Genomic DNA, 12,146 nt, shown 5'->3' on the forward strand with positions numbered 1-12,146 from the left:
AAAATAGCAACTCGCACTTGGCTTTGTGTCAATTGGTTAGTGCTCAAAAAAACTATAAATTGGAGACGTATTAGGACACTTATTTGAAGAATTTCCTGGGTTCTTGCACCTGCGACACAGTAACCGACTTTTATCCTTCTTGGTCGGTCTTAAAGGGTTCTCATTGATTCCATTATTCTTGTGATGATTTTGGGGATTCTGGTTATGACCATTATACATGTCCACTTCAAAATTATAGTTCTCAAAAGATGTTGATGAATTACATTGATTCCGTTGACCTCTAGAATCAAACTCGGTGTCGATTGGCTACCTTTTTTGGTTCTCACCTCATGAAACTTTCCTTCAAGTACAATAATCATATCAATAAGCTCTAGACCGTTGTTGAAAGTTGCCACTGTCTACTCAACACCCAAGTCATCATCTAGACCTTCAAGAAACTTCCCCTGTCTAGATGTGTCAGTATTAACATCATTAGGATCAAAATGTGCAAGCTTATTAGATTCCTCCACATATGCATTCGTAGTGCAACATCTCTAATGAAAGCTGCAAAGCTCCTTATTTTTCAGACTCATGGCGCCAACATATACAAGTGCCGCATGGAAACCTGCATGGAATTGTGCTTAGGTGATAGTAGCAATAGGGTAATTGACCAAGTAATCGTCCCACCATGATGCAGTTGCTCCTTCTAACATATGCAAGGCAAACCTCACTCACTCCGTGTGAGTGCAACCGATAGTCTCCAAATTCCCATTAACTAAGCGAAACCAATCATTAGCCACAATAGGTTCAGTGGTGCTAGAAAATCTGAGGATTTGTCGGTGCAGGTGTGCACTCGATCACCTATGGGACCTTTGGCCCCTATGGTTCAGCTGGTAGGTCGTGTGGAACAAAGAGCAGAAACTAGGAGGCAGAATCATGATGAGACTCGGGGCATTTTGACCTAGGTTCTTGTCTCTTTGAAGTGTAAAACCCTACTCCTGCTTTGCTGGGTTGATTGAGGAAGATGAAGTTCGCATGGATTTCTGCCCTGGCAAGGGTTGCCGCGGAGAGCTATCACGTACGTACAAATACACCTGGTTCTAATCCCTGGGAGTTCGTATCTACCAAGTGTCGAATCTCCAAGTATCCGAATCCTTTGCTAGGTTATCTTGGGCCTCCTTTTATTGCTCATGTGGTGTCCATAGTGGCAAAAAATCATGATCAGATAGCTAACAAACCTATCACACCTAATCCTTTGCTGTTTGTAATCTGTCTTCCAGCGCGCCGCCACATATTTAGAGAGAGCCAACTATCCATCTGGGAGCTCAACACCTCATCGATAAGTGACATTTGTAGTGATAAGGTGGAGCGGTGGCAGAATAGCCCGCGCTTGCCGGGGAGGCGTCTTGCCGGGTCTTGTCGAGGATGCATGTGCCTTCGCCCATGGCAGGTGCCAGGGGTTCTTAGCATGTATTGGGATGGTTGTGTAGGTCTTGCCGGCCTCTGCTTCCGGCTCTTTGGTTGGGATGGTGGTTTCCCTTGAGGGGTTATGCTCTTAACGCTTGTGGAAAAGTCAAGGGCACTAGGTACTCCATAACTAGTGCACCGATAGGATTCAAACTCAAGAATGGAGTAAGTGCATTTTCTAAGAGAGTAGCTGGATCAACTGAGCTTGACCCTGAGGAAACTGTTGCATGTATAGTGCCACACCATTGTTGTTGTTTTCCTATGAACCACAACCTCTAGTATTACGCCTTGCGGCATCTGGTGGGTAAGCATAGATGATATACACATAGAAGTAGGCTTAAGGGGAAAACACTACCCATATCATGCATATGATAGAAACAAAATTCTAAATTAAACAATTCACGCAATCGAACAACACAAGCAAAACCGACTGGTAAGGTCATATCCACAAGATATATGATCTCATCATACTACTGATGAAACGTTAATAAAACCCGGTGGTGGTCTACCAACTAAAATTCCTCAGTGATACTACTACTACTACAAGGGACATCTATTGATTTATATTTCTAATAAATAGGTATGAGTATAAGAGTAAAAACTAACAAGTAGACAAAAAGTCATAGAATAAGTTTTCACTCCTATAGCTTCACTAATACATTATGTAGGGTAAAACCTACAGTAAACACATGGCTCTAAGACCATCTACAGTGACCCGAACTTGATAAGATTCGATGTCTCTGTGTTTACTATGCTAGTACCTCGATCAATTAGCTAGCACACACAGAAAATAAGAATATCAAAGTAACAAGTGCATCATTTACTAAAATCTATGATCCAGAGTTTATAATATATTACAATCTCGTAGCATATAAATATATTTATTCAATAATAACATCATAAATGTAGCATAAACCAACGATGAATCCCATCAATGCCCCTTGGTGAGATTCTGATTGAAGACTCACGATCCTATTGTATCTCATGAATCATATGTATATCCTCCAACATGATAAGTTGCATCCACATAAGGGTCAATAGATTGAATGTATCGGTACATCACACGTATTGACATAGCAAACCTACATCCATAAGAAAAGTATTACAAACAAAACATTCAAGTTGGTTTGCAGAAGAATGTCTCCACCTACCTCCACTAACTGATCAAGCTTGACACACCACCACCAATTAATCCATAGAAGAGCATTCACCACCCTACAATGAGATAAAAAATATTTTGAATATGTATCAAGTGCGCTCAGTCGTTGTCACATTCAATGGGGACTCCAAAGCACTCATCCACCAACGCATTCACCTAATTTAAGTCCCGACAACTCAAGGCGCTCAGTCATGGGACAATAGAGCGCTTAATCAGTGATGCATTCACTCGAGCAAAAGTCATGAATCCTACAGCTATAACATATAGTCTCACTACTTCCACGAAGAACTTGACACCCAATTACATCTACCATAGCAAGCCTAAGCATAAAATTAAACAAAACAAGCAATACACACATATGGCAACAAGGAGTACAAGATTCACACAAAATATATAACATATCATAACAATGCATAACAGACATATAGAATGAGCATTGTTAAAAGTGCAACTTTCCTGATGATTGATGAAGAACTTTGCAATCGCAGTCCTAATAATTCTACTTGTCACATATCGAGCGACTTACCATAAAGAGAAATAAATCACTAAATAAACAACATTCAAAATAATTCCAAAAAAATAAAAGATAAAATAATTCAAATAAAACTATAATAACATAAACATATTATTAGGTATATATTATCTACATGCTAATAGGACCACAATGCAAAAGCAATCATCTAATTTGAATCAATGGTTTAAAATGTAAGGCCTCCGAAAGGTTAATTTTATATTTAAAGAAATTCAAATTTAACAGTTTGAACGAGTGAAATTTTGGTTCTACAGGATTCTAATGATAAATATGAGTTGAACGAAAAATAATCAATGAATTTGGATTACGCATCTCAAGTTATCGTGAAAAGAAAATTTGATATGAATCTGTTTAAAACCCTGTCATGGTTGCATTTCGAACTGCTGCAGCTGCTATACCGAGTTGCAACATGCCACGACAAGATTGGCCGGCGGGTCTTTGCTGTGACTCACGGTTTGTAATTAGTGGTACACGGTTGGGCCTAAAAAAACAAAACAGATGTGATATGGATTGGTGAACTACATCGGACGGACCGGGATGAACTCACCGGAAACAGAGGCTGGGCGGCTGCTGGACTTGAAGAAGAATGACATTAGCGGCTCGGTGGAGATGCGGGCGACGAATACGGAGGTCAGATGGCCTCAGGGAGGTGCGTGTCGGACTCTACATTCAGCAACGGTGAGTTTGATGTCCTCATAAGCGACGGGGCGACCCCCTGGTGTCACATCGATGCGGCTGGAGTTGTGTTGGCAATCGTGTTCGATAGGGCGGGGTCGTGTCGCTCGGTTTAGTGACTATCTGCAAGAGCTAAAAGTTCAGACCAGACAAAAAGAAGGGCTAGGAACCTTGGGTGGCGCTGGAAGCAATGGCGACACGAGCTTCAGGGTGGCGGACTGCAGCGAGATGAAGACGAGGCAAGACGGGCATGGGAGGTCTCAAGTTTGCGAAAAATTGAAAGAGGAGAGGGTGCAGATTATTAATAGGTAGGAACGAGTGTGCTAGGAGCAAGATCGAGCTGAATCGATTAGAATTTGGGATCGGGATTGGGTGTCCATGACGAATGTGCTGGAGGTAGGGGATGACATCATGAACCAAAGTGGTGAGCGGTAGAGAGAATGAAAAATAAATAAAGAAATGAAAATGTTTTAAATCTACCGAGTTACCCAGCAGGATCATAAACCTCCTCGACAGCCGTCGGATATGCTTTAAATCCTGCGGCTATCATTGGTCGTGTCACACACACGCAAGCCCTCGTAGACCGACCGGCTTATCACGTTCGATTGCAGTAATTACGATCTTAGCCCCTGGCGGTCCGACCATGTTTTTTTCGTCCTTTCGAGGACAATTGCGGCAATTGCAGCTCAGCTCTCGCGCTTGCCCCTTCATTTCTTTTCCCTCCTCCTTCGTATGGATCAGGCAACCGCAGATGCGACAGTGAGTGCAGGAGCGAGGCAAAGGAGCGGCGGCATCGGCGGGTATGGAGGATTGAAGACCCGCGCATCATCGTCGCACTCCATGGCCGTCGATGATCCAGACTTCAGGTTTGCATTCTGGATCTGGTGTCTCTCTGATGCTATTGGATTCATTGGAGGACCTGGGGTGTGTGTGGATCTCGCTCGGGCTCCTCGGAGTTGCCTTTGCAGAGAGGGGGTGGTAGTGGTGATTGGGGGTTGAGGTTGAGCTCATCGAGGATCCCACGCCCGCGGAAGCTTCATTGATCATAGGACGTGTGTTGCAGCATCTAGTGTAGCTCCACATTTAGGGGGTGGAGGATCTGGTTTTGTGATGTTCTTTATAGTTGTAACATGGAGTGGGAGCTGTAGCTCATTTGTTAGGAACCATTTCGTGTTGGTGGTCTGAAGGATATGGTCTGAATGGAACTAGGAACTAAGGAACTTGTAGTTATGAGAATTAGGAATATATTATTGGTGTTCTTTTCAGCAGTGAAATTGGTATTAATAGTGGCAATGGAGCACAACTGATACATTTTTAGTGTGAATTTTTGTTGGCCCGAATTCTTGTGTTGTTAGCATGCATTTTGTAGGCTTCTTTGTTTTGCTATCTTCAAATACATTTTTGTCACATTTCCCATTGAATAGACATTGGATGTAGGGGCAAAGCCAGCAATCTTGTTAGGTTTTGGATGTAGTACCTATATATACTGCCATCCTTTGAAGTCTTTTTAGATTGAGCCCTTCTTTTTCGTGCCTGCCCGCTGGACTGTTTGCTAGCGGTGTGGGCATCTATACTTTTACGTCATCTTATTGAAACTAAAGTTTCATTATGGGATTGTTTTTATCCTGCTAGTAACTAATTCATGATGATAAATAAGAGACCAGTCAGCCATGCAACATCCATTGAGTAAAAAAACTGCATCGAATAAATTTTTTTGAGTGCTAATACATAACTTATGCATTTCAGTTTAATTTGGTAAACAAGAAGCTATATGGTTGGAAGTTTTTGTTGCAATAGTCATGTTTTTTCTTCTTAAAATTAGGTTTGTTATTCAGATTGAGTAAATAGTCATGTTGCAATAGTCATGTTTATTGAGATTGATTGAAATTAGTTGAGTAACTCTTATAAGGGATGTAGTTTAGACGTTAGAACTATGTTTTTGTTGTGCTGCAATATGCTTTTTTTAGTTTCACTGTTTTTAAAATTTTGTTTTTGTTCATTCTTCGGTTTTGCAGAATGGACGACGACGAATGTCCTGCTCCTGATGGGTCATTCTGAACACGTTTCACAGCCACACGCTTGCGCCCCATAGAGGATCATGAGCCATACAAAAAGAAGGACGTTATATGCAAACACATCTTTGGTTCCCTCTTGAATATCAACTCTTTTTTCTGAACCCATCGATCTGCTGGATTGGGTACTCATGAAAATTGATCCAGACAACACGTTCTTTAGGTTTGCAATTTCAAACAAATTCCTCTTGAATATCATGTTTTTCGCACCTTTTGTTGCAATAGGTTTTGTTTCTTATATGCTCGTATTTTTTATCTACTTGTTGTAGTCACAGATAGAAGTCCGTATTGTTTACAAAAGACATGGTGTGAGTAATTTTCAATGTACCTTCTGGGTCAAGGCTAGTTGAATAGTTGAGGAGGAACGAGCCACACGTGTTGCGTGAAACCTATCGAGTAGGGTCGAGGGCCCCAACAAGGCGCACTATCGAAGTGCTTGAAGGTGCAGATGTTCTTGATCTTGTTACTATAAACAGGACCCGGATACTGCTATGTATTGCTCTCATGCTTTCTCCTGGTACTGGCAACATGGTTCCTCTAGATGATCTTGCGAGTTTGGTTGAAATGCACAGGATCAATGAGTTTTCCTGGGATGAGCATTTTTTGGCTATTGTGTTGAATGAGCTCAAGAAGTATCAAAAGAAGAGGAATGAAGGGAAAACTGTCTTATGGTTCGGCGATTGTCTACCAATGTTTGTTGTATGGCCAATGAGCTTGCTTTTTTTTCTCTATTATCTTTCATTTCTTTCGTTGTAGTATTCGTCTATGACAGGTTGGCTCATAATGTTATTTTTATTTCTGTTTAGATAATTTACATGGACTTCGTTGAGATGCCTCGTTTGCTGGCTTCTAGCCATAGAATTGAGTACTCTCTCCCAAGGGCTTGCTTCGTTTGCAATGGCGACTTTAAATTGATAGAAGAAATTGATAGAAATATGCTAAGCCTTCATAAGATTGAATTTGGAAAACGGAATGTAAGAGCTCGTTCTTATTCTATTTTTTCATATTTCATTCTTTTTTGTTTCCTTGCGGTTTAACACTCCATGTCCCGGTTTTCACAACTTTATAGTTTGGCGGAGATGGTGTACATACGGCTAGAGGGCTGCAATGAAATTTGACAAAAGAACAACAATTTTATTGCGGCAGATGCACACATCCCTAATATACCAAGCAACCCAGCCTTGATGGATGCGAGGTTGTCGGTGATATTTGTGTCTCTCTAGATGAGTGGCTGCATCCACTACCTTCAAGTCAAGAATTGGAGAAAAGCACACTTGTTCATGAGCTTTTCATCATTTATTTTCAGCAAATAGTAGTTGCGATGCTTTTTTTTATTCTTTTTGTTGTGTGTGTCTGCTGTCTTTGTTGAGGGCAAACTTAAATCTTTCTCTGATTCATTTGTTTTTCCTCGAAGCTGATCCCAAGGCACATGATACCAATATATGATAAGCAGAAGAAGCTGCAGGAAACAAAAGTTAAGAAGGTTTTGAAGTTGTTTGGTCAGGTTCTCTAGTCAATGTTCTGAAAGCGTGTGGCATCTATTTTGGTCGAAGCTAACGCCACTGCAACAAGCACCAATTATCATATCCCTAAAGATGTTACATTTCATGCTCCAGCCGGCAATGCAGCAGGTTCCCAATCCACACTAACACTAAAGCTCACATAAGTCGTGCAGCACAGGAAGTGGAGGCTGACAGGGAAGTTGCAGGTTGTTCAAACACCAACCAGAATGAAGCAGAGTGGGACATTGGTTTGGATAAAATGCAGAGTTGCAGTTATCAAGGGATGGAAGATGTGCAACAAGGACCTGATATTGGAGAATGGGAGAAGTTGGTACTTTCTGAAGTTATGGTGGGAGATTTGAAAGATCCAGATGTTGCCGACGAGGGTCAGAGTTTGATTCTGTCATAGGGCATGATGGCTGTATTGCAAGGACTTGCCATGGAACTCGATGATGGTCCATCAATGAGTCTATTCAAAGAGGGAACTGAAGATTTTGAATGGTTCAATATGGATGCTCAAACGGTAAGGAAGCATAAGGAAGCAAATAAGTGTATGGGAACTCCCAATCATGTCGGTGCTCCCTCTCATGTGGAACAACCGGTTTCAGCAGGACGTACATATGAAAACACCCCAAAGCGTGCAATGCAGGGTAACAACTCGAAGCTTCCAGCGCAAAAGGAAGCAGATGGTCCTTTCTTTGAGACTGAACCAAAGCTTCATAGACCCACTGACATACCGAGACCTCTACTTGAATCATCCTTAATTGCATATGTAGATCCACTTGTATCTCCAGGTTTGTCCATTTTTTCGGCCATATAATCTGCTTGTAGCTTTCTTTGACTACCATGTACGATGTAGTTTATGCTGAGTTATTAATGTTTTTCTCTCTTTATATTTTTTAGTCCTTGTGCCATTGCAACAAGGTCAAACACATGCAGAGTTGCATGATGGCCTTGTGAATATTGTCAATGATAGTAGCACGCAAAGCATCCATGTGAAGAAGGGAGTAAAGAAAAGAATGGCCCATCCCCTGGACGGTGCTCAAGAGATGAAGAAGATCAAGATCGACTCAAAAGACGATGAATTGTACCAGCAGTACGTTTTGAGTAGGTACAAGACACCAAAAAGAAATAAATACAAACAAATGTGATTCTCCTTTATTGCTTGTCTTTTTCCATTGATAACAACATATGGTGTGGTCATTGGGTTGTCAAATATAATAAAATGTTTTTGTTCTCAACTGTTTCTATGCTAATCTGTTTTGGATTTTTTTTGTTGTCCCGATTTTCCTGAAATAAAGGGTTTTCACACATCACTTCACAACTTCCATGTGTCCTTAAAGCCAAGAGCCGAGCTTGACTTCGAGTTAATGACACCCTAACTAAAAACCTTCAACCTAGAGCAGTTGTACAACAGGAACAAGCCAAACATTGCAGCGGTTGAGTTGAGTCCAGCTTGTAAATTTGTTCATGTATTTGTTACAAAGTCATGTGTCGCATAGCTATGTTGAGTTGTTGTCCCATCATCAACATCCTATGAAAAATCCATCAAAACTACATCCATACATATGTTTTATAAAAACATGCAAATGCTCCACAATAGAAATATCTAATTATTCCTAATTATTTGTTACATGAAATTAATAGTTTCAAGCATGGCATTACCAGTTTTAAAAAATCACCTTTCAATTTTTTGTTACTTCATTTGTAATTCAACATCCTAAAATCATCTTAATGTTTTCCGAATTTTCTTATTCAACAATAGTTTCACCAACAATATCTCCTTCTATTGCAACCAAATGCCTTCATGTGTAATATCGAAAACATTTAAGCCAGCACACTGTTTAGTTCTCGTAGGAAAAAAATGAACTTTTTTTAACATCAAGTCATGACAGTGTTATAGATTCTTGCGCCAATAGAACATAAACCGAACTTTCTGACAAGAACTTTTCTTAATATTTGAAGGATGAATTTTCTAAACATTTTTAACACACACATACCAGAGTGCTGTTTTTAAGGCTGATTTTTGAATTTCTTTGCAGCACCCTACTGATTTTCTTTTCTAGGCGTAAACTACCATGCTCAAGTAAAAAAACCAGGGAATCACAAGCACTGCTTCATTTTTTATAGCAGAAGGTTAATTTTGCACAGTGACATCGCAACACAAGATCTACTTTACACAGAAAATCATGCAGTTTTTAGAGGAACCGTAGGTCGGATTTTCTGGGAAGAACACTGCTGGATTTTTGTAGCTTGATCCATCAGAGCTTCGAGCAAAAGTTGAAGCAAGCATGTCTCTATAGATGTGCCGCACCATGGATGGTCCATGGTCCAAACTGCCGGGGGGCGGCTCGGGTACTGTGATTTGTTGCAAGCGAGGGAGATATGCTAGTGAATCTGGGCGAAACGGCGACAGAGGGTGGATGGGGAGGGCGGAGTCGCCGTAGGCAACCGGTCGCGTCGCCACCCGCGATTCGTGGGGGTTCAGGTTGGGACTTGTCTGCTTTTCCTTATCATTTTAATGCAGCAAGTCAAATGCTGCGATGGTTGTCTGTGCGGTGCTGCTCAACTGGGGCGTTGTCACTACTTAATCGGACAGTGGGGGCTGGTTCGATCGGACGGCTACTGAGATGGCTTACGACTGGAACAAATCAGTCGGCTGATTTGTAGCGTCGACCATAAAGAAACGCTAGGGTGGAGTGAAGACTGCTCGGTGATCAGAAATGGGCCTCCGGCCTGCTAGCTGCATAGCGCGCATAGAAATAGGGAGTCCTCCTGCTTTGCTAGGTTGCGCATCGTTCTATATACATGAGCAATAACAACTTGCTTATAAACATACCATACAGGGAATATGTTGGCTTAATAAATACAAAAATTAAATACTGAAATACTATGGAGACACAGTAAAATAATATTAATATTCAAGAAAACAATGACCATTTTTCTAACTCAAATGAAATTTTAGAGAATTATTTTATGTAATTGGATCCAATAAAGATCATTATAACAAGTGTAAACTAATTTTGAGTTCCTAAAATTGCCAAAATAAATTTTTTGAAATTGAAAGATATATTTCTTAACACTTTCCAAGTACACAGAACAGAGGAGAACTCCTATAATCTCCACTTGAATGTTTTACCATAAAGTTGAAATCACTTTGAATTGACAAAAAAACAAATATTCAAAGAAGCACAGAAATCAAGATGCACGAGAATGATCCTATTAGCATTACAAATATGAAAATTTGGGATGTTACAGATATAAATTGGGGAAATGATAGTATACACTAGCTAATGTTTGAAAATTATTATGCAACTTGTCTTGTTAGTATATGAAGTGTTGATTTATTCGGTTAGACTATGTTGATATGTCATTCATGAATGGGGATTTATTCGGTTAGACTATGTAATTATTATGCAACTAACCTATCTCCCTAGTTATTTTCAAGTATTATGTGGATGAAGATTTTGATACTTAGGTGAAACCGGGATATGGGAGAAATTAACAAGATGCAAAATCTAAAGCTTGGGGATGCCCAAGCCCCCCCCCCCCCCCCAAGTCAATATTAGAAGAAGTGTGAAGCATCTAATATTCAGGATCCTACGCATCCCACCTCTCTTCGGTTAGACTATGTTGATATGTGCTATTCTTGCAGTGTCCTTTGTTTTATTTGTTGAGGAAGTCTTTATTGAGAAAGACTCTTCACATAGCTACTTCATTGTTTGACTACTCATTGATCTTCACATATATACTTTAAGTGTAGTTTTATGTTTACTCTTGTACTTCACTCATATCCTAAGAGTAAATTGTCAATGAATGAAATATCATAAATCTGAAATCACCCATGTGATTTATGCTTAGTAATAGTTTCACATTTGGTTCCGAAAGTAAAATTTGGTGAAGTTTGACAAACACAATATTGATCATACAAGCAATTCATGAATGATTGGTATAAGGAAGAGAACTTCCACATACAAATTTATTATCTTGGACATATTTTTTGATTGTGAATACCCATTAATTATTTTCATCCTTGATCAAATTATTTGAAGTTCGACAAGGAAGACAACATAATGAGTTATGTTTGGGTATATTTGAATAGAAGTGATACTGTTATGGATCCTCCGACATGTGGTGCTTGTTTAGATCCCTTTGCTAGCCTAAACTTCATACTAAGTAGAGATAGTACTTGTTCATGCAAATCCTTGAGCCAAGTTTCTTCGATGATAGTGCTTGTACCACTCATGGAGCAATCGGGGCAGTCGGTACCTTCTATGCTAAGCGGGTTATTCATATGATAATTGTGTATTCACTTGTCATTGCACGAGTCAGGCTAGTAAAAAGGATGCCCGGTCGTGCATAATCAAATTTAAATAAACAAGAACTCCCACTATAAATTTGATTGTTTGAATGGTTGAGGCGGAGTAAATTTTCAATTCCATTTGGCAACCACCAATAATGTGACTAGAATGGAAGATATTGAAGTCCCTTGTCGTAACGCTCACAGGAAATGCACACCACCCAAAATATATTCATCTCCATTTTAAGTGATGAGCTCTGGTACCTCTGCAAATCCTTGCTTCCCTCTTCGAAGGGACATTCTATTTACTTTTATGTTATTTACTTTCATGTTATTTACTTTTCATGTTGAGCCAACTTCTTATTCCAACCTGAATCTATTAGTTGGCAAGAATCATGTAATGGGGAAAGATCGAGGCATATATATGCAGTCAAATATATTCGGTCATGAGTCATTATTG

The 12,146-nt window shown here is 40.0% G+C and overlaps 2 long non-coding RNA genes across 3 annotated transcripts; one reads left to right on the plus strand and one right to left on the minus strand.

Moving 5' to 3' along the window:
- Positions 1-2,243: 2,243 nt before the first annotated feature.
- Positions 2,244-4,228, minus strand: LOC123404637. The gene is made up of 3 exons (XR_006611875.1): positions 3,685-4,228; positions 2,598-2,661; positions 2,244-2,528 (listed from the first exon to the last, which is right to left on the minus strand). It is a non-coding gene; the product is annotated as an uncharacterized LOC123404637 (long non-coding RNA).
- Positions 4,229-4,422: 194 nt separating this feature from the next.
- Positions 4,423-8,547, plus strand: LOC123403804. 2 transcript variants are annotated; one of them, XR_006611561.1, is made up of 5 exons: positions 4,423-4,678; positions 5,828-6,047; positions 6,154-6,858; positions 6,954-8,180; positions 8,290-8,547. It is a non-coding gene; the product is annotated as an uncharacterized LOC123403804 (long non-coding RNA). The 2 variants fall into 2 exon arrangements; XR_006611560.1 differs by having other exon boundaries at positions 5,828-6,858.
- The last annotated feature ends 3,599 nt before the right edge of the window (positions 8,548-12,146 follow it).

The sequence above is a fragment of the Hordeum vulgare genome, chromosome 6H (genome assembly GCF_904849725.1).
Source record: "Hordeum vulgare subsp. vulgare chromosome 6H, MorexV3_pseudomolecules_assembly, whole genome shotgun sequence".
NCBI classification, from domain to species: domain Eukaryota; kingdom Viridiplantae; phylum Streptophyta; class Magnoliopsida; order Poales; family Poaceae; genus Hordeum; species Hordeum vulgare.